This window comes from Anabrus simplex, chromosome 4, assembly GCF_040414725.1.
Source record: "Anabrus simplex isolate iqAnaSimp1 chromosome 4, ASM4041472v1, whole genome shotgun sequence".
NCBI classification, from domain to species: domain Eukaryota; kingdom Metazoa; phylum Arthropoda; class Insecta; order Orthoptera; family Tettigoniidae; genus Anabrus; species Anabrus simplex.
In genome coordinates this window covers 217,847,956-217,875,478 of record NC_090268.1, presented here as the reverse complement: position 1 = coordinate 217,875,478, position 27,523 = coordinate 217,847,956, and the positions used below count along the sequence as shown (strand labels likewise).

The window sequence follows — 27,523 nt, the reverse complement described above, 5'->3', positions numbered from 1 at the left end:
TCAGTTCCTTGTTTTGTCAGAAGACTAAGGAAGGTATCTGTGTGGTTAATACGACGACCTGAAATAATCCAGGATCTGCAAAGAGGTCCAAATGAGAATATATGCGTCGGTGTTAAGTTCATTGGCGTGCCCGGTCTCGTGACCTTAATCCACTGGACTTTTACCTGTGGAGACATACGAAGACTGTAGTGTACATTACTCCGACCTGGAATAGCGTGCAGCAGTTCGAGAGTATTCAGCTTCGCCAGTCCCTGTTGAGCCACTTTTGAACATCTCGTGTGAAGGTAGTATTCACCATAGTGGAGTGGTGCTTTCCATACTAGTCCACTCGCCGAATTGGGAGTTCGCCCTTACGAGTAAGACGTCAGCAGAAACTCTTTACGCACGCTGCCATAAATCGTGAAATGCCACATCATCGAGATTATCGATGCATCTTTAATACTCGATACCACCAGAGATACCGAAACCGGCCGAATACAATATGGCGAGTTGGGCCTCGAATTGACAGCTTGTATCGTGAGTTAGATGTGGTTGTGGGCGGTTGTTTTGAGCGAACTCTTAGCGCAGTACCTAAGTGGCTAATTCCGCGGCCGGATATACGGCTAGATCTACTCCGTGGATCCAAGGTGAACAAGGACACCTGTGTTCATCGTAGGTATTTCCAGGACTTCGTTCACCAGAACCCGGCTGCGCGACAAGTCTTCACAGATGATTCTACGATTGGGGAAAACGTAGGATGCTCTTTCGTCCCCGATGATATTAGCATGAAGATCTCCCTTCCTAATATGTGTAGCGTGTATACTGCTGAGCTTTTCACCATCTTACATGCTCTACGATGAAAGGGACCACTTTCTCGTGTGTACCAACTCGCTAAATTCTCTGCAGTCTATAGATATCTGTTTCTCACAACACCCACTGGTTCGGCGGATTCATGGTCTTCTAGCCAGGTTGTGTGATGTTGGCTCCAGAATCACTTTCGCGTGGCTCCCCAACCACGTTGGGATTGCGGGAAATAAACTAGCGGATGAAGCTACAGTAAAACAAGGGGTACTTATACCACCTACAGCTATGACCGTACCTGCTACGGATATTTGTTCTCAGCTACGTCGAACCATTTTGGGGTCATGGGAATTGGAGTGGCTGGCTATAAGAACTCCCAACAAGCTGAGAACAATTAAGAAGACAACTGTCGTGTGGCGGTGCTCTTCCCGGCTTTCACGGGCAGAGGTCGTAGTTTTACGTAGGTTGAATGATAGGTCGTTGAAGATCGACGCACTCACCAAGCAGTTCAACGTAGCAGGCACGGGACAACAACCTGTTAAGTGGATCAGCGGATCCAGCTCATTACACGTGAACACACCCATTCTGGAGGTACCACCAGCCTGTATGGTGTCTTGTTGACAACTGGGGTCCATGGCTCCATGAGACCTGCGCCATATCCGAACCCTACCATCAGATCGACTAATCGGACCAAGCTGCATTTCGTCAGCCATCCAGGACCCAAAGAGAAGAGACTGTGCTCCGTGACGTGGTGTTAACAAGGGTCAGTCTATCCCCCTGGCATTAAGGAACTCTAGATACCTCATGCATTGAATGTGAATGTGACTTGAGCCAGTGTTACCACGGACGCCGATAATCCGTGCTCGGATACTGTGTTGTTCACTGTGTGTGGCATTCCTGATACACACGTGACACGGAATGTTACCCAACTTCCGAAATTGGAGTTTCCATTCAACTGTCCCCCTATCATGCACCGTTTGTAATACCTCGCCACGAGCAGCATACTCGCTCTCAAGATGTCAGATCACACGTGGCACTTCCAAGACGTGACGGTACGATGGTACTGTTATGCCATGACATCAGGGTAGTAAATATTTTATGTAGATTCAGGAGATCAACCACAGGGCGGATCATAGGTGACTACTGGGGGTGTCTACATTCCTAGAAAATAGATACTTCATTAAATCATTCATATTCATACAGTCATTATATAAAAAGTTTTGGCTCGTATTGGGTCATCTTCAGCTAGAAAAATGGAATTGTTCTTGAAATGTTTACAAAGTTTTAGCCTCTAAATTGGCACGTTATATTATTATGTTACATGTAGCAGTAGTAGTAGTACTTGTTTACTGTATGTATTGTCTGCATATCTACAGGACTCGGTTTCCTATATACAGAGCTCTTCTAATAAAATTAATACTAAATGGAAATTAAGCTCATAACTGACACATTTATTACTATTATCATTACAATATTAAACTTAAGACCAAACTCTTAGCTATCTATTACCCACTTCACATTTATTATTCTTTATATATTAATACCGGTTCGACAGAGTCGAGTCACGATATCAGTAAGTGACAATCCATAATTGTAATAATAAAGAAAATATATATTAACAATGTTGCGTGAAGTACAGGCATGGGCATGATACAGCACATGGCAGAGCTTCGAACAAGGCTGAATATGATGACTTGGTATTTTCATTTAGTTATTTCTTCAGTAACATCTTTACTATCCATGATAAAGGATTTAAAACGCGTCAGACGGATTACCTTGCTTAATGCAGTTATTTGTAAAGAATCGGTAAGGGCATTAAATCATTTTCTTTTAATGAAGTGTAAGAAATTGCGTTTTGCTATACTAAGTTTTGATTTGTGTAATGTACAGTACAACGGTGGTAAATCTTACTGCGTGTTTAATATTCATGGTTAATATTCTCAATTATATTTTCATTTTTCTAGGGCACACAGCTGCTTTGCATTAAAAACGTGTGCTTTAGTATATAAATGACCGCTTGGGTTAATCTTTCTCTCGGATACATTAACCGTAATATAAAGTCTTGAACAACTTTGTATTTTATTGATTACTTTTTGTAAGGTCCTTCCCATGCCAATATTCCATAGCGAAGAAAAGCCTAAACCAACGCGTATTAAATCTCTTTAACAGTTTCACACTGGATACGTGAAATATACAAACAGTTCTTCTGAGTTTAAGTTAATAATGTTTTTTTTTTTTAATTTCATGTTCTCATAAAGTAATAATCTCAACCTGAATTCGACAGATAGTGTGTTCTAACCCCATTGCCGGCAGCCCCGAAGATGGTTTCCCATTTTCACACCAAGCTGTACCTGAATTAAGGCCATGGTCGTTTCCTTCCCACTCCTAGTCCTTTCCAGTCCCATCCTCGCCGTAATACTTATCTATGCCGGTGCGACGTAAAGCAAACTGAAAAACTTTGGCGGTAGGCTGTCAGCATTGAAACGGCCGCAGGGTTTTGAGTGTTTCGTAGACTTATTAGAAATAAAATGCAAATATTATGTGGATAATACATTTTATTCAATAGAAGGTGGTAGTATGGGTATGCGATGTGAGGAATAAGAGATAAAATTTAAGAGTTCGGGAGCAAAAGCGCGAGTCAACCCAGCGCCATATTAGAACAGAGTATGCGTGTGACGTCACATATTTAGCACAAATGTTGCCTTATTTTGAAGCGTTATTTCATGAAAACTACGTTTCAGAATTTGTTTATTTTTGTTTTTTGCAACAAGTAGCCTCTTCTTTTATTTGACAATTGAGCTTAGCGCACAACATACCTAGACTCAGCTAAAGACCCCGTGATTTCGCCACTGCAGACACAACAAGAGCACAGGTTGCTCGGTTCCTACCTAAGGCAAGGGAGCCCCTAGAGGATCTTTACTCTGCTCGACCCCCAACCACCCCGGAATAAAGTGTCCTACAAGAGTTGGCCAAGGGAAGTTAGACAACAACTTACCATACATCATGCCTAGACTCAGCTAAAGACCCCTAGTTCGCTAACCCATGCTCTCTCAATTCAGGTACCCCTCTTAGTAGCCTCTTTCGACAGTATTCCGTAAGATAAGGACATCCTATTGCCTGAAGGTGTCAGAGGTCGTAACGCGTAGCTAGAGGTGGATTGCGCGCGGTGGCCATATTGCACATTAGACTCTGGGCCAACTCCGTCTACTTTTCCCTACATAATCGTAAGTTAAATACTCTCGGCGATATACGCGTTCTTCGCAAACATTAAAAGCGTCTTTATTTGTTTGTTTGTCTCCAATAGACTCAAAAACTACCCCACCGATTTCGCTGAAAATTTCTCAATTTGTTCTTATTACTCCTGAGAGGATTTAGGAAGAGGTTTGAACGTAATCTGATATATACTTATCACGAGTAGTGTAATTAATTTAATTACAAAGTCACACCAAGACTGGATCGACCTTGAGGGACAGATTATCGCTAGCCGACAGCGATATCGTGGTAGTCCGGTAAGAAATGGGAACACGGCGCCATATTTTTAAAGTACCTTTCCGCATCTCCTCGTAAACCAATAGACCTATTTCAACCAAACTTGGTACACTTAATGATGATGATGATGATGATGATGATGATGATGATTGTTGTTTAAAGAGGCCTAACATCTAAGGTCATCGGCCCCTAATGGTACGAGATGGACGACATGATATTATAATTAAAATTTTAAAATATGTCCACAGGTTAGATTTTAAAATAAATGGAGATGAAAAATTATTATGACATTAAAACTATCACTAGATCTAATTCGCAATGTCGTATTTTCTAATACAATTATAGAAAATACAGGTGACAGTGTAATAAGGCATTGCCTGAAAGTTACAGATATACATAATTCAAGTAAGTTAAAATAACACATTAAGATACGCAAACACGGACTAAAATAGGGTCAATGGGATAAAAGCGCAGTTAACACAAATATACTAAGCCAAAGACATTATTACAACGTTGAAAAACACCACTATCCCTCATAAAACGGACGACGAGGGAGATGGTACTCGGGAGGTTTAGCCTACGACGCAAATCGACCAGGTCTACGCACTCCGTAACGATGTGTACCACGGTAAGATGATCGCCGCAAGTAAACACCGGAGGGGGTTCTCTTTTCAGTAAATAGGAGTGCGTTACTATACCGTGTCCGATTCGAAAACGACATAATACCACTGCTTCCCTCCGAGAAGCCCGAAGGGAAGTTCTCCGTACCTTCGTTGTTCCTTTTATCGCTCTCAGCTTACTTTCTTTTGTTGTTATTTGCTTTAGGTCGCACCGACACAGATAGGTGTTAATGGCGACGATGGGACAGGAACGGCCTAGGAATGGAAAGGACGCGGCCGTAGCCTTAATTAAGGTACAGCCCCAACATGTGCCTGGTTTGAAAATGGGAAACCACGGAAAACCATTTTCAGGGCTGACGGCAGTGGGATTCGAACCCGCTATCTCCCGGATGAGAGCTCACAGTTGCGCGCCCCTAACCGCACAGCCAACTCGCCCATCAGCTTACTTCAAAGTGGAGTGGCCTGCCGCTCCTTCTCCCAATGAGACATAACCAAATGTATCAGCTGAGAGCCGATATCACTTGCTGAAACCTTGTAAGGCAACGGGGGCAGTGTAACTGCCTCCTTGGCACCCTGATCTGCTAACTCGTTCCCGTCTACACCCATGTGGCTTGGGAGCCATAGAAAAGTGATTCTGGTGCCGCCATCCGAACACCCGGCCAGCAGGTCCTGGATCCGCTGCACCAGAGGGTGCCGAGGGAAACAGGTATCAATAGACTGGAGAGAACTCAAGGAGTCGGTACACACAAGAAAGTGTCGGCGCTCATTGTACAGTGCGTACCGCAGAGCTCCACAGATAGCATAGAGCTCTGCTGTGTACACACTACAGGTTTCCGGGAGAGCAAACAGGAACCTATAATTGTCGACAATGAACGCACAGCCCACTTTAGTGTCTGTTCTCGAGCCATCAGTGTAAACGACGGCTGAGCGCGGTTATCGGCCAACAACGGACAGAAAGAGCATCCGATAACTCGAAGGGTCCGTGTTTTCCTTTGGGCCAATGTGCAGATCCAGGATTAATTCAGGTCTTCGTATTATCCACGGAGGTACCCCACTTGGTTGTCTGAAAAGGCACATCAAGCAATCCGTGACTGCTATCCAAGCGTATTCCGAGGATAAGCAGCGTACGGCCGACGGTTTCCATATGGAATACGGAAGGATAGCTTGGGTGAAGTGGTAACCGTCGTAAATTTGCGGCATAGGACAGGAACATTTGCTGGTACCTCAGGTGTAAAGGCGCCACATCAAATTCAGCGAGCAGGCCAGCAATGGGGCTTATACGAAACGCTCCCGTCGCTATTCAGTTTCGAAAGGACGCTTTTCCTTGGCGAACCATATGCTGCACTTCCGTAGTCTATCCTGGATAAAATATGTGCCTGTAAAATCGTAGGAGTACCGTGCGGTCAGCTCCCCAATTAGTGCTGCTAGGAAACTTCAAGATATTCACCTTCTTGGTGCATTGCACTTTTAAGTACCGCACATGTGGCTCCCACGATCATTTTCTATGGAAAAGGAGCCCAAGAAATCGGTATGTGTCAACTACGGGAAGAGCGACATTTCCTAAATAAAGTTCACGATGCGAGTGAAGAGTACGTTGCCGGTAAAAGTGGACAACAGAGGTCTTTGCGGTTGAAAACAGAAAGCCATGTTCTGAAGTCCACTATTCCACTCTCCTAACAGCTTGCTGTAATTGTCGCTCTGCGACTGCCATAGTATGCGAGCTATAATGCAGAGCAAAATCATCCACATATAGCGACGGAATTACTGAACCAGCACCAGCGACAATACCGTTTATGGCAATCGCGAACAGAGTGACACTAAGAACCGATCCTTGTGGGACTCCGTTTTCTTCAACGTGGTATTGCGAATAAGCCCTCCCGACTCGGACACGGAATAGACGAAGGGACAAAATATTCGCAATAAATACCGGCAAGTTACCTCGGAATCTCCATTGATGCAGGGCTGAAAGATTACCAGATCACCATGTGGTATCATGAGCCTTCTCTAAGTCGAATAAAACAGCCACCAAATGCCGTTTGCGGAGAAATGCATCCTGGATAGAACTCTCCAGACGTACCAGGTGGTCAGTGGTCGAGCGAGCGTCTCGAAAACCACATCGGTACTCGGACAAAAGTTCTTGTTTCTCCAGACACCACACAAGTCGGCGATTTGTCATCCACTCAAATAGCTTACACAAACAGTTAGTAAGACAAATAGGTCTACAGCTTCCTGTATATTGGGATTTTTGTCAAGCTCGAGGACAGGAATGACTATGCCCTCTCGCCACTGAGATGGAAACTCACCCTCTATCCAGATTCGGTTGAACACACGAAGGAGATATAACAGACTGTCCTCACTAAGGTGTTTCAACATCTGGTTATGGATATTGTCCGGTCCAGGAGACTTATCCTTGCAAAGCGCCAAGTCGCTGCGGAGTTCCCACTCCGTGAACGGCACGTTATAGTCCTCTGAAGCTCGAGTGGCAAAACAAAGGTGATGAGGTTCTGCCTCCCGCTAATTCCCGGAACTAGACACATCCGCGAAATGACGGGCTAGATGGTTAGCATTCGAGAGTGGTTCAGTAACGATACTGCCGGCAATGGATATTCCCGGTACAGAAGATGACCCTTGGATACCCGAAGTACGTCGAAGTTTAGTCCAGACTTGAGATGATGGAGTATGTGACGTCATACCAGGCACATATCACTCCCACGGAGCTTTCTTCATTTGGCGAATAAGAATTCACGCCTTAGCGCGGAGTTTTTTTAATGTTACCAAGTTGGCCACGATATCGTTTATGAGCGCGGCGGCGTTCTTTGATAACTGCTGCAATTTCTTCGTTCCACCAAGGAACGAGTTTTCGGCGAGGAGTCCATGAGAAGGACGGAATGGACTCCTCAGCAGCAGCAAGAATATCTTGTGTTATGTAATTTATTTCAACGTCTATGGTCCGCCTGTTCACGTGATGTGAACTTTGGCCAATCAGCATGTTTAAGAATCCATCGAGGAGGAGCATCGATGGATTTTGGTTTCAACAAAGTAAGAATAATTGGGAAATGGTCACTGTCACAGAGATCACCTTGTGTATTCGACCGAAACAGCGGAACCAATATTCGGTTGCATTGACTTACGTCTATGCGAGAGTATGTTCCGTAACGTATACTGAAATGAGTTGGTTTACCTGTGATCAAAATACATAAATCCAGCCCCATTACTAATGTTACATTTGCATTTCAATTAAATAAAGTACGTCGAGAAGTCATTTAGTATTTGGTTACACAGTAACAAAGTAGCAGACATTTGACAGAACTGAACAGACACATTGACTGGGTGGGACTCTCATATTGACGAAGGCGAGGGGGTAACATTGGCGAAAATATATCCCTGCTATCCCTTCGTCAGAGAATATGCTACACATTGTTCCGCGGGTCTCCGCTACTTGCTGGTACAGTTCGGTTAGCCGCGAACGACATTTTATGCGTATTTCCGTCAAGTAATTTTCTCAATAATTAAAGAAATTAAAGGAAGTAATTAGCTGAAAAGACAATAGGGTTTAGAAAATTCCTTCTTTTTAATAATTCCCAGCTTCTGGCGGCTAAAATGGAATAAAATAATTTTTCTCCACAAAGTGGGGTGCGACTGCCTCGTCCCCGCTAATCGCCACTACGGCGCATTGTTCTCATGACGTTATGGTCTTGGTCTACCTCATTTCCCTAGTGTTGAAAATCACTTCGTGTCTCCTCATTAAGTAACCAAATCATCTTTATGAACCTTGGTTCTGTTACTCCGAGAACGACCTCCATATTTCACCAAGAATTTGAATTTGCTGGATGATGTTCCATGTTGCTCGTGGCCATGATCAGCTGTGGCATGGTAGGACTGCGAGCCAAATACGTGGGTTCAATTCCAAACCTTCCGCATAGGACAATGTTTGTCGGACGGATGGAGACGTTAAGCATTGAGGAGTAGGCTATCGCTGACATCGGCTTACACACCCAGGCGCGCAGTTAAAAAGACTTGTACCATGCCAGACGTCCTTATCATGAGCGTATTTAGTCTCAGATACATCTGCTTATGGTTGCTAAATTAATTTTTTAAACCTGGCAAGTGCACTAGTGTAATCAGAATCTTAGAAATAATACATGATTATTTTACTATTCACATGGAATTTTATATTTAACGTTATAACGCACACCTTTATGATATCACAGTTAGACTAAGATCTCCTTCATCTCCCTGTTAGGTTCTACGACCAAATTATAGTGTAGGTAATGTAGCAAATCTTCCTGGCCGAGTCGTGGATGCAAGCTACAAGGTGGGCCATTGACAGCAAAAATGACCGTCTTGTCTCAAGTCAGTGAAGAGATCGAAAGCAAGGAATATAAAAGAGATCAAGAACTGACCGAAGAAGATCGGATAGAGAAGATAAAATCAACAAATTTTAAAATTTGCTTTACGTTGCACCGACACAGAGAGGTCTTATAGCGACGATGGGACAGGAAAGGGCTCGGAGTGGGAAGGAAGCGACCGTGGCCTTAAGTGAGGTACAGCCCCAGAATTTGCCTGGTGTGAAAATGGGAAACCATGGAAAACCATCTTCAGGGCCGCCGACAGTGGGATTTGAACCTACTATATCCCGAATACTAGATGAATATGAAATCAAAGAACAGGTGGAAGCAATGTAATCCCCACTTCAAAGTCAGTAGCTTTGAGTTTCTGCGACAGAGTCCTTTATCCCTTTATTGGTTACTGATACATATATGTACCGTTAGCGTTTACGGCTCAATTCTTGCCTGAAAGATGCATGATTACAGTATTCATGGGAGACTTAGTGCTCTAAAGTTGCTTTCTTCCCTAAGTATTGCAATTCCTACAAAAATGCATTTGTTGCAAGGTCAATCTAAGAAGGTCTGGACACGCTACCACAATCCTTTGCAGCGAGGAACATATTAAATGTTGAGCATCGTGATGATGCGGGCGAGCCCGATGTGATAATGTGAAATATATTTGCATTTGTAAGGAAAATTGGATACTGCGCTACACCAAATTGTCAGAATAAGTCAACAGACGGGATCAGTGTGTTTCGCTTTCCAGTGATAAGCAATGGTGAGCTCAGTGGGTACGGTAAAATATTACAGGCGTGATAAATGGCAACCACCTATAATTCCTTCTTGTTCGAGGTTTTTTAATTTTATTAAATGCTATTTGTTCGGGGATTTTTTGCCCCTACTGGCACCATATTGTATGAAGCTGCGTGTAATTGGAATGGCGGTAGTGTGGAATGTTGTGTGTGAGGAAAGGAATATTAAGGACGTCACTAACACCCAGTCCCCAGGCCAGGGATATTAATCATTGCAATTAAAAAACCCTGACCCGGCCGGGAATCGAACCCGGGCAGCCGGGTGACAGGCGGACGCGTTTCCCCCTTCACCGCGGGGCTGGACTTGTTCGAGGTTAATAAGTTATCACAAAGAAATTATTCCTGAAGGATCATATGTTTATATCAACAATGTTTGTACTTGTGGGTTTCAGTATGTACATTCTTCTCATATCATTTTGATGAATCGCAGTTTGAACAAAAAATGGAATTCCATCCCAAAATTTTTCCTAATTCACCCAACTCTTTAAAATGTTTTAGGAAAACTACCAAACAAAGATGGTTAAAAAGAAAGAAGCAACAACGGTAATAGGAACTGTATAGTAATATTATTCGTGTTTTCTTTCTCGAGTTAACTACTCAGTGGAGGTCGTTTAGGAAAAAATAAACTAGGGAGCCTAGCACAAGTAGGCTAAGTTAAAAATAAGCTAGGACTCAGCTAAGGACCCGTAGTCGCCAACCAGCACTTCCAAGTTAAGAGACCCTGGGACCTCTTTTAGTCACCTCTCACGACAGGCGGGGGATACCGTGGAGTGTTATTCTACGACCCCCACTCACAGCGGGTAGAGATTTGTGAAAGTCTTAAAAACAGGTTCAGAGTTAACTACCACAAGTGTTATAGCACTCCTATAAAAGTGAGACATGTGATTCGTATGAAAAGTGTAGCCCAATATTCACATAACGCCTAAGTATTATTATTCTCTTTTTTACAAGCTGCTTTACGTCGCGCCGACGCAAATAGTTCTTATTGCAACGATGGGATAGGAAAGGACTAGGAGCGCGAAGGAAGCGTCCGTAGCCGTAATTAAGGAACAACCCCAGCATTTGCCTGGTGTGAACTATAGGGAAACTACGTAAAACCATGTTCAGGAGTGGCGTCCGAACCCACTATCACCCGAATGCATGTTGATAGCTGCGTGACCCACTTGCTCGATCTTCTTATTATTATTCTTATTCTTATTCTTATGTTGATGATGATGATGATGATGATGATGATGAGTACTACCTTGATTTTTTTCTTGCCAAAAGTTAACTGAAGACTGTAGCCCTACAAAGTATGATCACCACTTTTCCAATCATGTTGTCATAAACATAATATAGATGTCGGCTTTGTACCATTTTTTGGAGGTAGTAGAATGCATCCACGGTATCCCCTGCATGTTATAAAAGGCGACTAAAGGGGGTCCAGGGACTCTTAAATTGCGAGCGTAGGTTGGTGACTACGGGGTCCTTAGCTGAGTCCTGGCATTGCTTCCACTTATTTGTGCCAGGCTCCTCACTTTTTTATCCTATGCAACCTCCCTTGGTCAACTCTTGATCTTTTCCGACCCCGACGGTATTAGTGCAGTCGAAGACTAGGCAGACTTTCATATTCACGAACTTCGTGGCCTTTTCCTTTCTTTGGCCGATACTTTCATTTTTCAAAGTGCCGGATCCCTTCAGTTTTTTCTCTTTGATTAGTGATAATAGCGGGTGGTTGGTTGCCCGGTTGTACTTCCTCTTTAAACAATAATCACCACCACTTTGTACTAGTTAGAGTACACGTTAGAGTAGCTAAGAACATCACTCTTGTTGTGTATGTTAAGAGTATTTTTGCCTCAGTACCCAACGAATTTCCCACATGAATGGATAACAACAGTTAGCAAACGTAATTTAATGCACTCAGCTCAAGAAGTATTCCATGTTTGTCAACATGCTGAGGTACCCTTTTAGAAACGCAGTATCGGTAATTATTTTCTCAATAAAATAAATGCTGGAGGTAATTTACTACAACTGTCTTTAAGTACTTTTAATTCAAAATTTCATGTTATCATAATATAACAGAGGGACCGTGCAGTTTTCTATATTTATGTCAAGTAGATTACGTATTTTGACAGATGATATTAATAAGAAACACACTAATACCAAGGCGTATAGAAGTAAAATAGTATAAATGAACACATCTGCTAATTCTTGTTTCTCAAAAAATTAAATTTAGGTTCTATTAATTATCTTCCTTTTCAAATAGCTGTGAATGCACTCATGTCATTTACGAGTTATACTGTATATACGTGAACAATAGATGCCCAATTAAATTCTACATGACAAATAGTTGTTCGTTTGTTTTTAAATCAGTGTTTAGTACGTAAGTCCTCTAAATTCGAATATACTTGCCTTTATTTACGCTCAATTAAAGACTTAACATGACGACTCCATAAGTAACATTCGTGTCTTGACCTCACCTTGATCTGTTGAAAATGTAGTAAATATGTGTGCCAGAGAGCATTAGTTCGTGGGAAAGTTGTGCATTGCCGACATTCGAGGTAAAAACACATTTTACTCCGTTGACGTTCAATTCATTCCAAAGTAAGTTACTTTCTGGTTACTGTAGACCAGTGGTTCCCAACCTTTGCCAGCTGACGCCGCCCTTTTCAGATACGGGTGGTCATCGCCACTCTCCCACCCTCGGTCGCTTCTATAACATCTCCGATAAACTGACGTGAAGGATACAGACCTAACCTAATGACACTACATAATGAATTATTCCATTATTCAATGATTTGTGAAAAAATAACATGACATACTAACTTCATTTTAGCACAATCCAAAGAACACACTTTTACAATAAATCCTTAGATTAGTCAACAAATGTCAGTGAGAGGGTTGACACTGTTTTCTCTTGGTAAGTCTCGGTATGTCTGGTTCGATATTTGACAGACCACAGCGGAGATCTTTTGCAGCATCAAGCCGAAAGCGCTGCTTTGTTTTTATGACACTCAGCGTTGAATATCCTGACTCGCATAAATATGTCGTTGTAAATGGGACAATAACACGCAATGCTACTTTGGCTATTTCAGGATACACTGCTAGACAGTTTGCCCAAAGGTCGCCCAGTCCTAATATTTTGTAATCGTCTTTTAGCTTTGAATCACACTTCAAATCTATGGCTTCTTCTGGAAGTTGTGCTGGCAGTGCTTTAATGTCAATGGCAAACGGATTTCTTGTTAACATCCAGGACCATTAATCTGACGAGGTATCAGGAAAGTAGAAATCGAATTCTTGTGCCAGAGAATCCAAATGTGACTGAATTTGCACCTTAAGTTTATTACGATCACGTTCAGTTATCGGCATAATTTCATTAAAGGCTGTGAAAGGACGAGAAGTTGTTCAACTGAAGCCGGCGTTTCCATAACCGTATTTTTTCTTTTTCAGGAAAGCTCTGATGGCATCATAAGCAAGCATAATATTGTAGTTTTTGCCTTGGAGCTTTAAGTTCAAACTGTTCAAAGCTTCAAAAAAATCGCTAAGATATGCCAATGAGACGATAAAATTGACATCAGTAAACACTTCATACAGATCGTTCTTACCTTCACCAAGAAGAAAAATTTCAACTTCAGACTTTAATTCTAAGAGCCGAGCCAACGTGTTCCGTTTTGATAAGCAGCGAACCTCTGTGTGGAAAAGGAGAGTTTTGTGATCGGCTTGAAGGTCAACACAAAGGGCTTCAAACAATCTTGTCTATAAAGGACTTGTCTTCACAGAGTTCACAATTCTTATAGCGACTTTCAGAGTGTTATTAAAATCTTGGGGGCAGGTTTTGGCCGCCAAAGCCTTCCTGTGAATTATATAGTGGGTTCCCATGATGTTTGGATGTTTATCTTTGGCCAATTTGAGAAATGCAGAACGTGACCCAATCATAGCAGGTGCACCATCCGTACATACACCCACTACATTTTCCCAGGAAAAGTCCATGTTCTTGGAGAAAACTATCGATGGCAGAAAACACATCACAAGCTTTCGAAGTTGTTTTCAAACAATTGGAGAATAACATTTCTTCTCTTAAAATTCTACTGTCGAAAAATCGACAATATACAATCAGTTGACAACAATGGGCCATATCGGTTGTTTCATCACACTTAACTGAAAACTGGAACTTTAATCAGAAGATGTCACTACTAAAATACTAAGTAATTTTGTTATTGTGAAGTTTCCCATACTGAGTGAATTTCTTCTTGTTTTGTTCTGCTATACATCAAGAAGTTTGGGCATTTTTCCACAGATCACACCACTAAACACTATGAACATGCACCCTGGTGCAAGGTGAAAAAACTTATAACTTAAAGAAGTTTCATATTCCTAGGTTTTCCATAACTGATCTATGTTCATTTATTTTTGGGTTGGCAATACTTCCTTTTCTTTCCGCCTGTTTTGAATCTAGCCAATCACGAATTTTTGTAATTAATTTACAACCAATCCCGCATTTCTTGTTCACTTTGAATTTGCCAAAATAAATTTTAGAGGGTGTGTCCTGATTAATCTTGAATGATCTTGAACCTTCCCTAAGTGTATATAAACTGCGGCTTTTAATGTTTCCTGGCCAATTGATCGTCATATTTCTAAGTGTTCGGCAGCCAGAACATCTATAAAGTAACGGCCACATAACTTCATATTTTCTTGCTACCTCCGCAACTTTATTCGAAGGGAAGGTCCGAACCTTTAATTCTGTAACAGTACTTTTCTAAAATGTAACTTTCTTTTGGCTAATGTAAAAACATAAAATCTTTAACTGTAAATCGGGGATAGGGAGTGAGTTACCGTCTCGAGCTCCCCTTCATCTTGGTTTGAGGTGACTACGTTTTTGTAACTGTGTTCTCTTGTAACGTGTTCAAGTAATTTCCATGCGAGCCACCTCAGTAGTTTGGGAATAGCTCCCTGCTTCATAGGCCGAGATGGAGATGCTTTCGCCTTCTCCAAAATTAATGTCTTCTGACAGTTCTTGAAGTCTGCACTTCACTGTGTTATCAGAAAGAGAAATTTTAGACAATTTCTGCCGACTCCCTTCACGCAAAACTATATTTGCGGCTAATAACATACATGGCTTTAATAATGTTTCCCCAATTGTGTGTGCTTTTTTGTCTTTGGCAATCAGAAGAGCTAGTTCAATATGATGCTTTCACTGCTTTCTCATTTTCTTCGTTAAAAGTACCCGAGGAATCTAATTTCATACGTTTTAGTGAGTTGAGTTTAATTGCAAATATTCTGTGGGTTTGTCTTTTAAGCCTGAATGATTCGTGTTTAGATGTCTCTCCAAATGCACAGGCCTCATCGCATCGTTACTCAGAACACAGTGGCAGATTACGCATTGAGGTATTCCGTTCCGTTCAACGACTGTGAAGTCATATTTAATGTAGTCATCATTGTACAGTCTCTTCTTGGACATCGTTATCAATTTTTTTAAATTCACAATATTAAATAACACAATTCACACAGTCTCACTATTACAGCGAAGCATACACAACACTCACAATAAACAACTTGACAGACACGTCCACTACGAAAGTATACGAGGCACAGAATCAACAGCCGAAGGGCCTGGCCACTGATGGTCTATCGGCGATGTGTTGCCATGGCCATTACTGCGCCATCTCTGATGGAACAGTTGTACAAATATGTAGCTCTCGCCGATTTCACTGCAAGGGAAGAATAAGAATGCGTAGGGGTGGGAACAGAGCATTCAAGGGCGAGCTACCCACAAAACGAGTCTATTTGCCGAAGAGTGAGAGGGAAGGAGGAACTTCCACTTCATTTGTTGCTTCTGAAATCCGATATTTTTTGTTCTTCAGAGTTAATGTCGACTCCTGACTGTAGTAACTTATTGCCAGTTAAGATCTTTGGTGAAAAATGGTCACTGTTTCATCAATTGCTGTGGTTAAACATTAATTAGTTGTAGCCCAAAACATCAGTAGGTCTACATAGAATTTCACGCTAGCCGTGAAAGCCTAACATGTTATATTAAATAAATTTATTGCTATTTAGCCTACTATTATTGTTTCACCTCCTGTTGTTCTCGCTACTAGATCAATTTGATATAATATCGACATTTATACGAGTACCTCTTTCATGTAATATATTTTGTTTATGAGAAAAACCGTGTACAGTATGTAACAATAATACTGGAAAATGAAAACCACTATACTACATCGTTGATGAGTTGAAACATGTCGCGTATGGTCATAGTTTACTTTCACACAAGTAGGTCCACAAAGTGTGCAATTAAACGTGCGTTGAGTGGTTTTGTTCCCGTACCTGCACTCAGGCTTCATTTTGTTCCTCACAACACAGCAAATTCCTTATTTCACCTCCAACCTCGCGGCTCCACAGAGGTTTGTGCCGACAGTTGGCAATTACCAGTGCTTTTGAACGATTGACTTGGCGCGGCAAACACTTGAAGGGATTCGAAAAATGTTTATTACACAAAATTGTAATATTCGAGTTAAAAAATTAATTCAGAAATCACTATCTAGTACTACTATCTAGTAGTTTATTACCGAAGAATGAGATAAATGGAGATATTTTTACGAGGTTGTTATCATACTTGGAAAGATAGTGTTTCTTGCCGTATATTTGTTCGACATTGTTGCACTATATATAATTTCGTGTGGCTATTTCTAGTCGAGTGCATCCCTTGTAAGGCAGACCCTCCGATGTGGGTGGGCGGCATCTGCCATGTGTAGGTAACTGCGTGTTATTGTGGTGAAGTATAGCATTATGTGTGGTGTGTGAGTTGCAGCGATCTTGGGGACAGTACAAACACCCAGCCCCAGGGCCAATGGAATTAACCAATCAAGGTTAAAATCCCCGACCCGGCCGGGAATCGAACCCGGGACCCTCTCAACCGAAGGTCAGTACGCTGACCATTCAGCCAACGAGTCGGACATTGTTGCACTGAGTGCTCGTTTTATTTGATATTTACGCATTTGATATAACTACGTTGAATACTTTTTTATTTGAATGGTGATGTACTTCCTGCAGGGTATTTGTCGCTAACTTGTTATAATGTGAAGAGTGTACGCAAGCAGAGGAGGCTATGTTATGCCCGAATCTCGCAGGGGAGCGAACGGACGTGCAGTTTGTAAGGCATAACCCCACATGGCGCAACAGCCCCGCAGGGCCATGGCCTACCAGCCGACCGCTGCTCAGACCGAAGGCCTGCAGACTGCGAGGTGTCGTGTGGTCAGCACGACGAAACCTCTCGGCCTTTATTCTTGGATTTCTAGACCGGGGCCACCATCTCACCGTCAGAAAGCTCCTAAATTGTAATGGCGTACGCTGACTGGTCCTCGCACCAGCGCTCAAATGCAGATAAAATCCCTGATCTGGCCAGGAATTGAACCCGGGACCACCGGGTAAGAAGCAGGCCACTATCCCTACATCGCGGGGCCAGCTTTGTAAGCCATATCTGTCTCAGTTTATTGCAGGAATGGAAACAAAATGAAACTTATCGGAAAATGAAATATTTCTGCTTATTACCGATGAAATGAATAAATGAAATGGCGTATGGCTTTTAGTGCCGGGAGTGTCCGAGGAAATGCTCAGCTCACCAGGTGCAGGTCTTTTTGATTTGACTCCCGTAGGCGACCTGCGAGGCATGATGAGGATGAAATGATGATGAAGACGACACATACACCCAGCCCCTGTGCCAGCGAAATTAACCAATTATGGTTAAAATTCCCGAACCTGCCGGGAATCGAACTCAGGACTCCGGTGACCAAAGACCAGCACGCTAACCATTTAGCCATGGAGCCGAACCTTTAACCGATGATATGGCAGAAAATTCAAATGTTTGAGATTCTGATGCAGAGGATAATGATACAGTCAACAATTCAACAACGTCAAATGGTATATTTTTTTCCGAATCAAGATGGGACAGATGATGAGGAAACTATAAATGTTGGAAGTTAGTGGAAGATGAACAGAATGGGGATTATGAAACGGATGAGGTGGAGAAATCTTCTTCCATTGATGATGATGATGATAATAATGATCTTGTCTGGGATAAAAACGGGCGTATCCCTAAACACTTTTCAAGCAGTAAATTTTCACAGCCATTTCTCACCGAGCAGAAATAAATCTATCTATTCCGAAACACATTTGTATGCAGATGCTCACGCTTACCATTTTGAAACACATAGTTCTACGATCAAAATTATAAAACTTGATCATCGTGAGATGAACAGAAGGTTGGGGTTTTATTACTTTTTATAATGTACCGTATTTTACTTACGTTGTTGCATATTACTTTTCAAATGATTATATTCAAGTTTACTTCGATGTATACACTATCGGTACCACCGAACGCTATAAAAATGAAATGGCGTATGGCTTTTAGTGCCGGGAGTGTCCGAGGTCAAGTTCGGCTCGCCAGGTGCAGGTCTTTCGACTTGACTCCCGTAGGCGACCTGCGCGTCGTGATGAGGATGAAATGCTGATGAAGACGACACATACACCCAGCCCCCGTGCCACAGAAATTAACCAATGGTAGTTAAAATTCCCGACCCGGCCGGGAATCGAACCCGGGACCTTTGTGACCAAAGGCCAGCACGCTAACCATTTAGCCATGGAGCCGGACACCGAATGCTATGTGTAAATATTCCACTGAATAGTATATGTACCACCCCATATCATCGAACTAGGCACCTTCAGTATATCGTGTGGGTTCAGTTTACATTCTACACCTCCCAGAGGATGGTTGCCCAGCTGTATTTCCTCTTAAAACAATAATCACCACCACCTCCCAAAGACAAAAAATAGCGTAAGTACAGTATTTTTGAAAGGCCCCAAAGCACTGCCTTATAAAGGGTTATTTCATGGTGACACCAACTGGCTGGAACGCTGAAGGTGTGGAGCACTTCTCCCAAGTATCCTGGAGAGCTCTCTCCCAATTAGTGCTAGTAGCTCTTAGACTCAGCTTTACACGCTTTTCTTAACAGAGGATTTGCCCTCGACTAAATTGTTGGAGAATAATATGCTTGCAGAATTTATTTTCAGTTATTATCAAAAATATCCCGGAATGAAACCCTCGATTTGGAACTTATCTTTTATAATACACTAGCATGTAACCGCGGTTTCGCCCGCTTTTATTAATTCAACCGCTAGATGTTTTGAACCATTAATCTAAAAGAAAAATTAAATAAATACTTTTAACACATGTAGCTCTTACATAAATTGCACGAAGTACATCATTTTGTAATACTAGCTATATTAGCTATTTTACTTTTAGGCTTGTCATTACCTGATCTGTGAAGCGAAAGTTTGTAGATTTCATTATTGTGACGTTGACTGATATTTTACAACCTATGTTGTAGTCTAAGTGTTATCAGAACATCCTCTCTTTACTTTTGCCTCTGATGGTTGTTGCCTCAATGACGTTCGGCATTAGATTTGACGGCAAGTCCGGTTCCGTTGCATAGCTTCGGTGGATCTAAATTATCGGGGAATCAATTTTCAAAGTCAATTTGTGCAGCGGCATGCCAAATGGTTTGCATGATGCACAATGCTCATTGCCCCGCGAGTGAATACTCGACATTCTTTGCTTTCCCATCTCTTGCGAAAATGAACGGATTCCTCGGCGCCACGAACCTACTACGCTGGCGTAGCAGGGGGAGAGGTGATACTCCCACGTGGCGCGTCCCAGGTGGCGGATAGGGGGGTCCTAACCGGCTTGCCGGCGGACTTGAGGGAAATAAAATACCTCTCGCGGACCAAACACACACCCCCTGTGGGTGGGGGAGGCTGACGAATAATACACCCACGGTATCCCCTGTCTGTCGTGCGAGGCGACCAAAAGGGGCGACCAAGGGATGAATGAATTAGAACGATGAAACTACTCTTGATTCGTACCATCATGCGGGGAACACCATGGGTTGCATGTACTTGCGAGTAGTATCACTAACATGGTACGAAATATGTTTGTGATTCGTTGCAGTAAAAAGCCTGGCCGGGTGGATTCCAGTACCCGTGCGTTGTACCCATGTGGGCAACACCGCGGGTCTGGGCGTAGCCTGTGAGTTGTACCACTATATGAGCGACACCGTGGGTCTGCGTTGCCTGTGATTAGTACTCACTATGTGCGGAACACCACGGGGCCCTTGGGACCGGCACCCGTGACTTGTACACCTAGGTGAGGAAACTCATCGGTTTACGTTGGCTGTAGGTGGCACCATTGTGTGCGAAACACCATAGGTCTGCGTTACCTGTACGAAGTACAATACTTGTGAGTAGTACCATATTTTGTGGAACACCGTGAGTCTTCGCTATTTCTGATTAATACCCCAACATGATACATACCATGGTTCTATTTTACTCGCGACATGTACCATTCTGTGGGGCCTTAGACGTGGATTTTGCACCCCCTTTAGACACCAAGCATCATTGTGCTTTATAAGTGGTTCCTTGGTCGGTAATAATGATATATTCGTTCTCTATTGAATCCGATCCACTGGTTTTTGTTTTTGTTTGTTTGTTTTGTGTTTTGTTGGGTTCCTGTCCATCCATTCATTCTTCATGACATTTTTTATTTTTATTTTGGTCAGTGGATGCCTTTGTAATTTTTGTTCTTTCATTTCGTACCATTCGGGGCCGATGACCTTCGATGTTAGGCCCCTTAAAACAACAAGCATCATCATCATCATCGATTCCTCGGCGTACCCTCTCTGGAGCAAACACTATACAGTTGGCCATGTGAAAAACATGATTTTTCTAAATCCAATCCTACAACGCTTACCGATTTTCCTTATTGATTGTAATCACAAAAGCTAGGCGCACTAGAAACTGTAGTCGCCTCATACCGAATGGCAAATCGGTGGGAATTATTGGGATGCGTGGAATCAGAACATCCTGTCCTTTACATTTTCCGCTGATGATTATCGCCCCAATGACGTTAGGCATTAGGTTTTTGACGGCAAGTCTGGCTCCGATGCATAGCCTCGGTGGATCTAAATTCCGAATGAACATTAACGGTATCGGTGAGTCAAATTTCAAAGTGAATTTGTGCGGTGCGAAGGGTCAGATGGTTTGCATCAGTAGCGACGATTGGGAATTAGAAGTGACGGGGGGAGGGAGAGGCAAAATGTACAAATAACAAAAAGTCCCCGAGTTTGTGGGATATAGCAAGTGGGGAGCGGGATATTTAAAAACTGAAAAAAGCTACAAAATGGTAAGTTTTTAATGGTCTCTGGACGAATTTCAACAGAGAGGTAAAGGCTGACAGTTTACCAACTTAAGTGCGGTAAAAGTAGTCTTTTCAGAATTTGATTCAATACTACAGAATATTATGAAACTCTCACCAAAGGAACCATATTACACAACTATTACAATTAAATAGAAGCACGGCATAATTGTACAATCAAAAGTCATTTAGATTGTTACTACACACTAAGAAACTAACAGACATTAAGAGACTGCCAGACTGACGAATGCGCACGGCAAGCGGCTGAATTATACCTCAGTGATGGTGGTAGTGGTGATTATTGTTTTAAGAGGAAGTACAACTGGGCAACCATCCTCTATGTACCATCAATTAGAGAGAAAAATGCAAGGGATCCGACACTTCGAAAATGAAGTAACGGACGAAGGAAGACAAGGGCCACGAAGTGCGGGAAAATGAAAGACTCCCTAGACCTCGAGTGGTCTAATACCGTCGGGGTTGGAAAAGAACAAGAGTTGACAAAGGGAGGTCGGACAGGATATATGAAAGTGAGGAGCCTGGCACAAGTAAGTGGAAGCAATGCCAGGACTCACCTAAGGGCCCCGCGGTCGCCAACCCACGACCCCAAGTTGAGAGCCACTGAGGCCCCTTTTAGTCGCCTCTTAGGATAGGCAGAAGATACCGTGGGTGTTATTGTACGACCTCCCTCCCACAGGGGATCATACATTAGAGTCCATGACCTTAGCAAAAATATGTGTATACCCCTGCTACCCTTCCTCACAGCACAGGCAAAGTGTCCACTGCTTGCTTTGGCACTATACAAATCGGTTAGCTACGACGAACGATATTTTGTGCGTATTTCTGCTAATAATTTTGTTAATAATTAAAGAAAATAATGGAACGAAATAGCTGATAAGACAACAGGGCTTGTACAAATTGATTTTTTAATAATTCCTATAATTCCTAGTTTCAGCTGGTTAAAATGGAATAAGCATGTAATGTTTTCTCCACGAAGTGGGGAGGGACGACTGCCTGCCTCGCCCCCCTAATCGTCGCTACTGCTTTGCGTGATGCACGATGTTCATTGCAACGCGAGTGGATACACGACATTATTTGTTTTTCCATCTGGTGCGAAAATGAAGAGATTCCTCGGCATGTCCACTCTGGAACAAGCAAGATAGTTGACCATGTGAAAAACATGTTTCTTCCAAATTCATTCCAGCAGCGCTTAGCGATTGTCCTAGGGCTTTATCGATTGGAATCACAAAAGCTGTAGTCACTTGAAGCCGAATGGCAAATTGGTGGGAATCGTTGGGATACGCGGAATCAGAACATCCTGTTCTTTACTTATGCCACTGATGGTTGACGTCTCAATGACATTCGGCATTAGTTTGCTGACGGCAAGTCTGGTTCTGTTGCATAGCTTCGGTGGATCTAAATTCCGAAGGATCATTATCGGCGAGTCAACTTTCAAAGTCAATTTTTGAGGTGGCACGCCAGATGATTTGCATGATGCACAATGTTCATTGCAACGCGAGTGGATACACGACATTATTTGTTTTTCCATCTGGTGCTAAAATGAAGAGATTCCTCGGCATGCCAACTCTGAAACAAGCAAGATACAGTTGACCATATGACAAACATGGTTTTTCCAAATTCAGTCCAGCAAGGCTTAGCGATTTTCCTTTGGCTTTATTGATTGTAATCGCAAAAGCTAGGCGCACTGGAACCTCTAGTTGCTTGAAGTCGAATGGCAAATCGGTGGGAATCATTAGGATGAAGGGACTCAGAGCATCCTGTCCTTTACTTTTGTCGCTGATGATTCATCATACTGTATATAGAAAGCCGACACAAATTACGAATATAATACGAAAAGATTCAGTACACCTGGCACTCACAAGAGCATACCTCGATATGGATATACAGTCTTCAGACCACATCTTCGACCAAGCACTCTTATTATTGGGGACAGGTGTATATCCATTAACAACAAAATTCTATGTCAGATTGGAGTTGCCTGCACCAAATCGTCATAGAAGTGATGTTCAGGACAGGTTCAGGTACAGCTCTGCTAGTGACTTTCCACGTGCCAGGGCTTTAGCACGGTATCGAAACAGAATAGTTTGTATTTGCTACTGGATTGGGACGTTACCATCTGAGGCAGCACAAAGACGACTCTTCAATATTTGAACATGTCGCTCTGCTAAGCCGTTAGTTTCTGAGTGACCAGGTGTAATGAATGTTTGGAAAATTCCATTTGTTGAACAATAGGTACGAAATTCATTGCTTTGAAAAATGGCTGCATTATCTGGGACAATGCTTGCTGGAAATCCATGAGAAGCAAATATTCGATTTTGACAACAAAGTTATGGAGGTACTTGTTTGTCTATCTCGTAAAATTTGCGCTTATGTCCATTCCGATTTGGCGTCCACACAAATCAGGAAGTTGCAGTTCTCGAAAGGTACTTTCATAATCAGTATGCACTCTTTCCCAGTTCTCTTATGGTTCGTCCCATGGATGAACCGGTGATTTTGAAGGATTTGCTCTTGTCAGTGCACACGCTTGATATCCTTTTACTAGGCGTTCAATGTCTCTATAAATTTCAGGCCAATAGACGTAGTATGGAAGGGATAACAACTCGTTCCTGTTTAACCAGCATACCCTCAAACGGAGTGTATTCAGAAACATCCATTCATTCTGTAAATCAAAACTAAGTTTACTCAGTTCATGATGTTCACGTGTTTCATCCTAGATAGTGTGAAATGTGATTCTTTCTTTCGCCTGAAATTTGAAAAAAGGGGTGGGTACATAACTGGTTAACTTCATCTCCAATGGAGATGTCTGTTGATGAATGTACTTACTGTAGGGAAGATCGAGATAAACAGTCAACATTTTGGTTTCCTCCATCTTTCTTAAACTCTACTGCGTAATAAAATCCTGACAGGAACGAAGCATATTGTAATAGACTATCAGATTTCATCTGTCGTAGAGCTTTGTTTTGCTGAAAAATTCGTGTTAGCGGATTGTTGTCAGTCACTAGTTTGAAGTGCTTGCCAAAACATAGGCGTAAAAGTGGTTGACAGCAATTATAATTGCCAACGCCTCCCTATCTAGTTGACTATAGTTCTGTTCTGATGCAGTCAGTGATTATGATGCATAAGCAATCGGCCTTTCTTCTCCATCAATTAGATGGCTAAGGACAGCGGCAACACCTGTTGGACTTGAATCTGATGTCAGAACTATTGGTAATTTTGGATCATTGGGTGTTAAGAGCCTATCGCTACAACACTCTCCTCTAACTTGAGGAATGCGGCTTCACATTCCGAAGTCCATGTGTAACGTTGACCTTTGCGGAATAGGCACTGCAATGGATATGGCATGGTGGATAAATTGGTTTAAACCTGGAGCAGTATGTGATTTGTCCCAAAAATGTGCGTAGTTCATCAACATTTGTAGGACGAGGCGTGTCACTGACAGCGCTAACTTTTTCTGGTGACATACTAATGGTATTAAAGACAGAATTGGAAGTGTTCCAAATTTTGAAGTAAATAACAGTTACGTGAAGGAGCTAAACCAGTATTCACGCGAGAACGGTATGTTCCCTATGCATGGCCCAAATATTCAATTTTCTCAAAAAGAAAAAGAGAGCTCGGTTGACAAGGAGATCAAAATCAGATAATCTCTTCAGACACAACCGCAAATTGTCGATCCGTGTATGATTAAGTCGTCAAAATAGGCTTCTGTTTTTGGAAGTTCCCTGAGGATTTGTGAAACGATTCGGTTAAATTCGGATGGTGCTGTTTTCATTCCGAAATTGAGACGATTAATTATATATGTCCCACGATGCGTAGACATAGACTGGATTGTAGCACTTAAATCATCAACTTTCAAGTGTAGATAGGCTTTGAACAAGTCCAATTTACAAAAATATCTAGAATCACGCAAGCTGTTCAAAACATCATCAGTTCTCCGTATGAGGTAATTTGTAGCAACAGGTTTCTCATTTACCCCACATTTTTATCAACACATAATCTAATTCATCCACCTGGCTTGGGATTGACGACCAACGGGGATTCCCCAATCACTTGATGCTACAAGGAGATATGACCCCAGGTGCTTCCAATGAGTCTAGCTTCCTTTTAACGCGTTAACGAAGTGCATAAGGAACGTGAAATATCGGGAAATTCATTAATTATGTCATCTGAAGAGATAGCGTTAACTGAAAACGACCTGAGTGGAGTTTCCTTGCTAGCATATATTTCCTTTAATTCAATACCAAGTTTCCTAATCCAAAATCTTCCAAGTCATATCGAATAGCCCATTGGCACAATATATAGATAATCTTGGTTTTCCTTGTCTTTATACAGTATACCGCTGAAGCTGTTACCTTTCCTCTAGGTGTGATAATATTGTCTAAGTATGAATGAAAGGCAATTTTAGATTGTTGTAAGGGCAGACCAAGGTCCAGTTCATCAAATGCATCTTCAGTAAGCAGCGTAAAACATGCATCAGAGTCAACTTCAAAATACTGTATCTTGTCGTTCACTGATACAGAAACTATATACTTATCAGAGTCGGGAATAACTTAAAATAATTCTACATGTCACGGAGAAAAGCTAGGCTCTGATTTACTCACACCGTAGGAATGATCCTAGGCATCACATGGGATAAATGAAATTGATTTAGTTGAGCTGTGACTGTCTGCTTTGGATTTGAAATATCGCATTACGCTGGTGATACATACACACTTTGGCAAGATAACCTTCTCTTCCACAAAATTCACATCTAATATCATATCTGCAGACTCGACATTCTGACACAAGATGATTCGGCTTAGCACATCGGAAACAGAGGTTATCAATGTCGAAATTTCTAAAATCAGGTCTGATTCTTCCACTAGAGGGAAAAGGTTGACCATATCGGATACTTTGATTTGGTGTAGCTATGTCCAGGGCTCGACGAACAGTGACTCTCACTGTAATTGGGGCTCGGAGAACGATAACGAAAACTGTGATCTCGCCGAGAACACTGACCTGAGCTACTATGAATGAACATAACAGGCTTTCGCCCAGTTACAATGTTCCAATAAAGTAAACACTCACAGACTATTTATAGCTAGACACTAACTACTTACTACTTAACTACTTCTAAATCTACTTTGTAGCATCCTGCACATGGGCAGATGGCCAGCTCCACATGCAACACACCACCTAATTAAACTAACTACTTTACTACATGAATATACTACTTAACTACTTCTAAATCTACTTTGTAGCATCTTGCACATGGGCGGATCGCCAGCTCCACATGCAACACACCACCTAACTAAACTAACTACTTTACTACATGAATGTATACTAAATCTATCCTAAATCTGTCTGGCCGCGACATCACCCCTGGTGAGGAACTGCTACCACCCTTCCCTGGGATGTCACGACCAGACATGTCTCATGAGGCTCGGAAACCGATACCTCATAGACCCTTTAAGCTGTCAATGTTATTTCCTCACCACTCCTTCCTGTAACAACCCACATGTGTGCGGATTGCCTAGCTCTACATGTAGGCTGTCACACCTATATTTCACTGCCGAGACGGATTCCATAACTCGGCTCATCTTTCACTGTCTCATTGACAAATTACTTCCTCTAACCTAACACTATTCACTACTTTACTCTACTTTACATGTGCAGACGTACCGAATGACACTTTAGCTTGAGATAGGTCAGGCCTATCCCCGCCTCTTCCAACTCTACTGTACGTCAGCATCCAAAAACAAACAAACTAACAAAACCAAACTAAAATAAAACCAAAATAAAATAAAATAAAACGGGCAGACAAACAACCAACAATCTCATTAGAAGGTAGCCAAAACAAACTAACAAAACCAAAGTAAAATAAAACAGGCAGACAAACAACAAACAACCTCATTAGAAGTAATACAGTACGGCTTACATATCAATGAACTGAATCTACTAATTAGAAATATACAATACCTAAGGAACAATGGAACAAAACTGAACAGATATAAAAAAGAAATAATAATAAACTGACCTGAGCTACTCGTAGCCTTATAGGTATCGCTGTTGTCAAATTCAGATGCTGACAAAGAGGCTTGTCTGGCTAATTCCCTACTTTTGATTCTAGACGTTTACAACAAGGTTTGCCTTAACTAGGATTTCATCAAAAGTAGTGACATTGGATTGCAGTAGCTGTTCTCGTAACCAACTGTCCGGTAAACCTCTTATGAACTGAGCTCTTAGAACTACATCCGAAATTGAAACTGTACGTTG

At 42.1% G+C, this 27,523-nt stretch overlaps 1 protein-coding gene across 1 annotated transcript in view; it reads left to right on the top strand.

Moving 5' to 3' along the window:
- LOC136872592 (inactive dipeptidyl peptidase 10) overlaps positions 1–27,523 on the top strand; it is a 782,685-nt gene that overhangs the window by 564,020 nt on the left and 191,142 nt on the right. The window lies entirely within an intron of this gene.